Genomic DNA, 6,576 nt, shown 5'->3' with positions numbered 1-6,576 from the left:
TAAGTTTTAATTGATCAATACGTAAAAACTGGTGAAAACAATACCAGAAAATGTTTTCGTTTTATCGATATATCAAATAATATGAAAAGGATTGTTCAATATCACTCATATTTTATTATGCATAGGAATCGGCCAAACGTTTACCTTGACTCCCTGAATTCCTCTTATTCAGTCCCGGGGAAAGGGGGGGGGGTGCAGTTGCACTAGCTGGTGTTAATATATGTACTTGAAGTTTTAACTTGATGGACACCTGCGATTCATCGTTTATTTTTAAAAGGTAAAACAGGTTTAGGAAAACAGACCAGTTCAAAGTTTCATAAAGTATTGTTTAATTTGTTGTAAGAATGAATTGCTTTATTTAACCTTGATTAAACAATTTTCATGTATAACTGTAATTTCTATCGCCGATAGTTTAGTAGAGTCAAGCAGAAATATATTAAAGAACTGCCTTATTCCTATTGAAATGTATATAAGAGAAAATTAAATATAAAATTTTATCGTTTGACTTTTATAAATGCGATAAATGTATTTGTAAAGGCTCGAAAGAGTCCTGCTTAGTTTAGGAAGTCTTCTGGCGACATAGAGGTGAGGTATGCAGTACGCAATACTGCCCTAATGTAGATTTTCCAAAGGGTTTGGAAAAGTTTTGGAATTCCATGGAATTCCAAACATTTCCATACAAGAGTCTAAAAGTGTTTTTGGAAGTTTTTGGAATCTTTTGGAATTTGAATAACAAATTTGGACTTAGACATTTTGAGGTTTGGAAAGTTGTGGAATTCTATGGAAAAGCTGATAAAATGAGAAACTTAGACATTTTCTGCTCTGGAAAGCTGTGGAAAATAACTTAGAATTTTTTCTTAAACTGTCGGCTCATAGTACAATTACGTCGGGATCGATGTCGGGATCGATGAACAATTAATTTAAACTACAGCCCGCCAAAATTCAACAATTCGGCTGCCATGTTGTATTGTTGGACAGAAGGAAAGAGAGTGTCACGAAGAAGGGAACTGCTGTCATTATTAGCTTGGAATGGAATTTGTATTTTGACAAAAGATGCAGACATTTTAAGACCCGGTAGGTACAATGTACAGTAATCAGTATTTTATGTGTTCTTGAACTTGAATGGATAATTGACTGTTCCTCAGTCTGCACGTCTGGGCACCACACACATAGAATGCCCGACGATGAAACCATTAGGGCGAGTTTCATTTCTTTAATAATTATTGTACAACTCTAAACATCTCTTATCAAAATATGTTTGAACAATGTGTGGATTTCAACCCGAATTTCCTCCGTTCGTACATGTCCTTAGACCTCGCTATATATGCTAGTGGCACGTTGCCAATTGCGCCACGACAGTCCATGTTACATCGTACACAGACATCATAACACTATTAGTGTCTCCAATATGTTGCAACATGCAACATCTAAATTAGCTATCTTTACCATGTTTACAACAAAGAAAAAACGTGTAGACGGTGGTAGACTAATAATGCTCTATAAGCTGTCTATGTGATATAAAGTTGTGCACAACTTAGTTGCGGTAGACCCAAGCCTCTATTTAGTTTCACAGACTACCACCAACAAAGGCATTTCAAGTCTTCCTTACTTTCAGACCTTTAGTACTTGCACAGATAATTTAAATATAGTTCCCCCCCCACCCCATTATGGAAATTTATTTCTCTTCCATGCTCAGTGGTGTCGGCAGCCTCTTTGGGGCCAGTTCAGAACTCTGGTCCAAATTATTAGCTAATAACATTCCTTAGTACATGTACTACTTACATTTACAGAGTACATTGTAAATAATTGTATCTATTTTTTAATGCATGTTCATGATCATTCACAGCACTTACTTTTATTATTTTATAGCTGAAGTACTCGATTTGCACAGCGCCGGCATATAATCATCAAGTTTGATGAAATGTCCTAATATGTAAATGTAGATGCTAAGTCATTCAGTCATCTAGCTTGTGAGAATGGTGAGAGCCTGCTCAAATTATCATTCAGCACAAATAAACTAACATTGTTTTTATTAATTAATGTTTTATAGCGTAAGATTTTTTTTATTGAGCAAGTAACAAGAGGTTTATATTCTTAATTCCTTAATAATGCATAACAATTATAACTTTTGACAGGTAATCTAAACATGCTAAATGCTACATGCATAATCATTTTACATTTTATTTAAGTATAAATATTAAAAATGACTATACTCTATGACATAAAATCATGCATGCATTATTTACAGGAATGCTCACAAAAAGGACAAGAGCGAGAGAGCTGTATGGAAATTTACACAAAGGTAAGATTTTTTAATCATTTTCCTAATCAATAAAATCAAAAGAATTGAAATTATGTGTTTATCAATGTTAGCCAGGCATTGAGAAAAGTTATTATGAACCTTAGTTAGGCTCCACTCTTTCAAATATATTTTAGTTATTTTAAGAAGTTGTTGCTTTTAACTTGTTTCCTATGTCAGTTCTCTGTCCTGTTCACAAGTTTTTACCTACGCCTTGTCAATGTCATTCATCATATTCTTACACAAACCTATAACCTTAGTCGCAGATATAAATTTCCAGAAATAAAGAAGTACATGTATACATGTACTAATATATTATCTTACTCAATACTGAATTGTTGAGGCATGGAAGTTACATGTATTTATAACAGTTTATTTAATATTTTCTTAATTTTTCAAAAATAAAGTATATGTACATGTACATGTATTTGCATGTTTGAAGCCTAGAACAAATGTATTCTATATATTCACTTTATGTTATTTGCTTTGTCTATATTTTTGTTACATTGTAAATTAACCAATGTGCATTTAAAGCAATTACATATGCCTATAAATTCGTCTTTTCCTCTTTTCAAGGGTCAGTTAACGGAGTAAGCTGATATGGAGGATAATATATCCTCGGATAATATATCAAAGGCAGCATAGGCATCCAAACTCCTGTTCAAGGTGCTTTTAATCAGAAGCTTAAGAGACAAAAGACGAGCCATTGACAAGGCAAAACTGAATGTTTTATATGGTATATAAATTATATTTACTAATGTACTTTTTTTCATACCTTAACTTTATTTGCTGAATGTTTTTAAGGGTACATAGTTTATGTAATTTACAATGTTCTCTCTCATATTCAAGGTTAATTAACTTAGACACAATCATGTCTCTTTATTTTTTTTTAATTTCACAACTTCCATTAGTTTAAAAAGAAATCAATCCTAATCTGAACAAAAAATTACAAGATAATAAATTCCTATTCTACAGTATTAAACTGATCTGCCAGGTTGAAAGAACCAATTGTCTTATATAGCTTTAGTTTATTATTTGTCATATATTTATACATGAGATAGATATCATACATCTTTATGGTAATCTTTTCTTTCAGAAATTGAGCAAGAAAAGTTTGAAGTGTCTTTGGGAATGATCAACATCAAACTTGCTGAGCTTTTGAAGCCGTCGTACCAAAAGTGAATCCATTCGTGACACCAATTATCTGACCACCCTCTAACAGAACCAGTGAGGAAGTGATTCTAGCCAATACTTCAGAAGTTTAGGACCCTCAATAATTAGGATCTTGGGGCATGTTGGGGAAAAAAATAGCATGTGTTGATTTTATGGGATCTTTCAAATATAGTTGTGTAGTAGATATTTGTGTACTTAATACATATGTTTGTCACTCTAGTCATTAACTTTGTATGGTAAATGTATATGGACCACTGGAAGATCATTGTAACTGTATACAAATGTTGCAAATATACCCTGTTAAGGCTTTAGTGACCTTTCCCAAGGTCATTCAATGAAGCAAAAGGTCATAATTAATGTTTTTTTTAAAAATCTATTTTGTTTTATTATTAAAAAATGTCATATGTTTGAGATTACTCTAGGTACAAAGGATTTTCTTTAACCAAAAGTCATTTGTTTCTCATGCAGACCGTAATTTACTACATGTACATGCATGTATATTATAATAATTCTCATTAATTAAACCAAGGTGATCATCCAGTAATGATATTTTTCTGTGGGTTTTTAACATTGTTTAAATAATCTTTGATGTAAAATACTTTCATTGATAATACTTTTTAAAATTTATGCTTTCATTATACATAGAAGTGTGTATGCAATATTTGTCCCCAAACACATTGTAAAGCAAAAATGATTTTTTATTTTGAAAATATAGATTTGATTTATGAAAAATTGTGATGTAGTCATTTTTTTTTGTAATTATTTGGCCCTTAAATTATTTTGATTATTCCAGTTTTTGTATTTTCCTGGAATTCCTTGGATTTCCGTGGAATTCCATAGATTTCCAAATATCCTGGAATTCCATGGATTTCCAGCTATTTCCGCAAATTTCTATTCTGGCATTGTTCCGCTCTTTTCCAGGCTAGATTTGAAATTCCATACCATTCCAAAAAAGTTACGTCCCAATACTCTCGAGAATTCCTCGGAATTCCATGGAACACTTTTTCCATGGAATTCCACGGAATTTGTTATGGAATTCCACGGATCTTACGGAAAATCTACATTAGGGTAGGTTCGAATTCCGGCTTTTGATGTCAACAAGACGGATTGTTCTTAATAACGCAGAACGAAGAGACTTTGGAGTAGAGTACATCACCTTGTCGTTGCCAGATGCTCTAACCAGTTTATCAGTTCATTGTATGAAGTTTGGATGTCTGGCAAAGAAGAAAAGCTACAACGATTACCTTTATGATCGTTAATAAATTTATTTTCGATCATTTCATTACATCTCATATCTGAACATGTGCACTCGTGAGAAAAGCGCGTGCGTGTTTCGGCAGCAAAATTACGAATTCTGTAATAACAAGTACTAGTAATTCAGAAGAATGATATTTTAATTTTACAAATATTCATTTGTCATTAAAGTTAATTATTACAGAAACTTATACCATCTTGTACATCAGGGTGTAAATGTGACAAGTGATTGCAGGTGTAAAGACGAAAAATGACCCCCGTAGAATAGTGACCGAAAGTAATTTTTCGACGTTGGAAAATGACTCACGTCTTTTTTATACGTCGAAAAATGACTCCCGGTCATTATTCGAAATCGACAAATGACCCTTTGCCTGTAGAAGAAAGTGGCATCACCCTTAAACATAGGTAATCAAAGATTACGAAGCTCACCTCGACGAATGTTATCTACATGTAAGGCAAATTTCACATATTTTTTTTCTAGTTAGGGTACATCCCAAGATCAATATCCATGCAAGTTTGATTTAATTATAGACCTGCTCAAAAAACTTTTGACCTGTTTAGTAATCAAGAAAATTTTGGTCAGTTCCAACATCCAAAGCAAGTCTGGAAGTTTTCATCCTTAGATGCACCATCTATGCAAGTTTAATCATAACAGGCCATAATATTATATAGCTACTTCAAAAATATTACCCTGGTCACTCATCTGGAAAATGTATGTCAGATTCAGAATCCAAGGCAAGTCTGGAAGTGTCCATCCCTAGATACATCATCCATGCTAATTTGGTTAAAATATGGCTAAAATTCACTCATGTGGAAAATCTAGGTCAGATCCAGCATTCAAAGCAGGTTGGTTAGTGTACATCCCTAGATGCATCATCCATGAAAGTTTGGTCCAGGTAGGGCTTATAGTTACTTGGGAACGAGACTACTCCTAAATCTAAACCTGGTCTCACATGTGGAAAATCTAGGTCAGATCCAGCATCCGAAGCAAGTGTGGTAGTGTCCATCCCTGGATGCATCATCCATGCAAGTTTGGTCCGGGTAGGACTTATAGTTACTTGGGAATGGACCTGCTCCAAAACTTTAACCTGGTCACTCATCTGGAAAATCTAGGTCAGATCCAGCATCCGAAGCAAGTGTGGTAGTGTCCATCCCTAGATGCATCATCCATACAAGTTTGGTCCAGGTAGGGCTTATAGTTACTTGGGAATGGACCTGCTCCTAAAACTTTAACCTGGTCACTCATCTGGAAAATCTAGGTCAGATCCAGCATCCAAAGCAAGTGTGGCCATGTCCATCCCTAGATGCATCATCCATGCAAGTTTGGTCCAGGTAGGGCTTAAAGGTACTTGGGAATGGACCTACTCCTAAAACTTTAACCTGGTCACTCATCAGGAAAATCTAGGTCAGATCCAGCATCCGAAGCAAGTGTGGCCATGTCCATCTCTAGATGCATCATCCATGCAAGATTGGTCAAGGTACGGCTTATAGTTACTTGGGAACGAGAGTACTCCTAAATCTAAACCTGGTCACTCATCTGGAAAATCTAGGTCAGATCCAGCATCCGAAGCAAGTGTGGTAGTGTCCAACCCTAGATGCATCATCCATGAAAGTTTGGTCAAGGTAGGGCTTATAGTTACTTGGGAATGGACCTGCTCCTAAAACTTTAACCTGGTCACTCATCTGGAAAATCTAGGTCAGATCCAGCATCCGAAGCAAGTGTGGCCATGTCCATCCCTAGATGCATCATCCATGAAAGTTTGGTCCAGGTAGGGCTTATAGGTACTTGGGAATGGATCTGCTCCTAAAACTTTAACCTGGTCACTCATCTGGAAAATCTAGGTCAGATC

The 6,576-nt window shown here is 34.9% G+C and overlaps 1 long non-coding RNA gene across 1 annotated transcript; it reads left to right on the top strand.

The window, feature by feature from the left end:
* Window positions 1-922: 922 nt before the first annotated feature.
* LOC133196532 (uncharacterized) lies at window positions 923-2,957 on the top strand. Its single transcript, XR_009722369.1, has 4 exons — window positions 923-1,074; window positions 1,870-1,979; window positions 2,249-2,302; window positions 2,876-2,957. It is a non-coding gene; the product is annotated as an uncharacterized LOC133196532 (long non-coding RNA).
* Window positions 2,958-6,576: the final 3,619 nt, after the last annotated feature.

This window comes from Saccostrea echinata, unplaced genomic scaffold, assembly GCF_033153115.1.
Source record: "Saccostrea echinata isolate AGI-Se365-2 ecotype Australia unplaced genomic scaffold, CSIRO_AGI_Sech_v1 ptg000030l, whole genome shotgun sequence".
NCBI lineage: Eukaryota > Metazoa > Mollusca > Bivalvia > Ostreida > Ostreidae > Saccostrea > Saccostrea echinata.
Note: the sequence above shows the minus strand (reverse complement) of the source record. Positions and strands in the feature narration are given on the sequence as shown.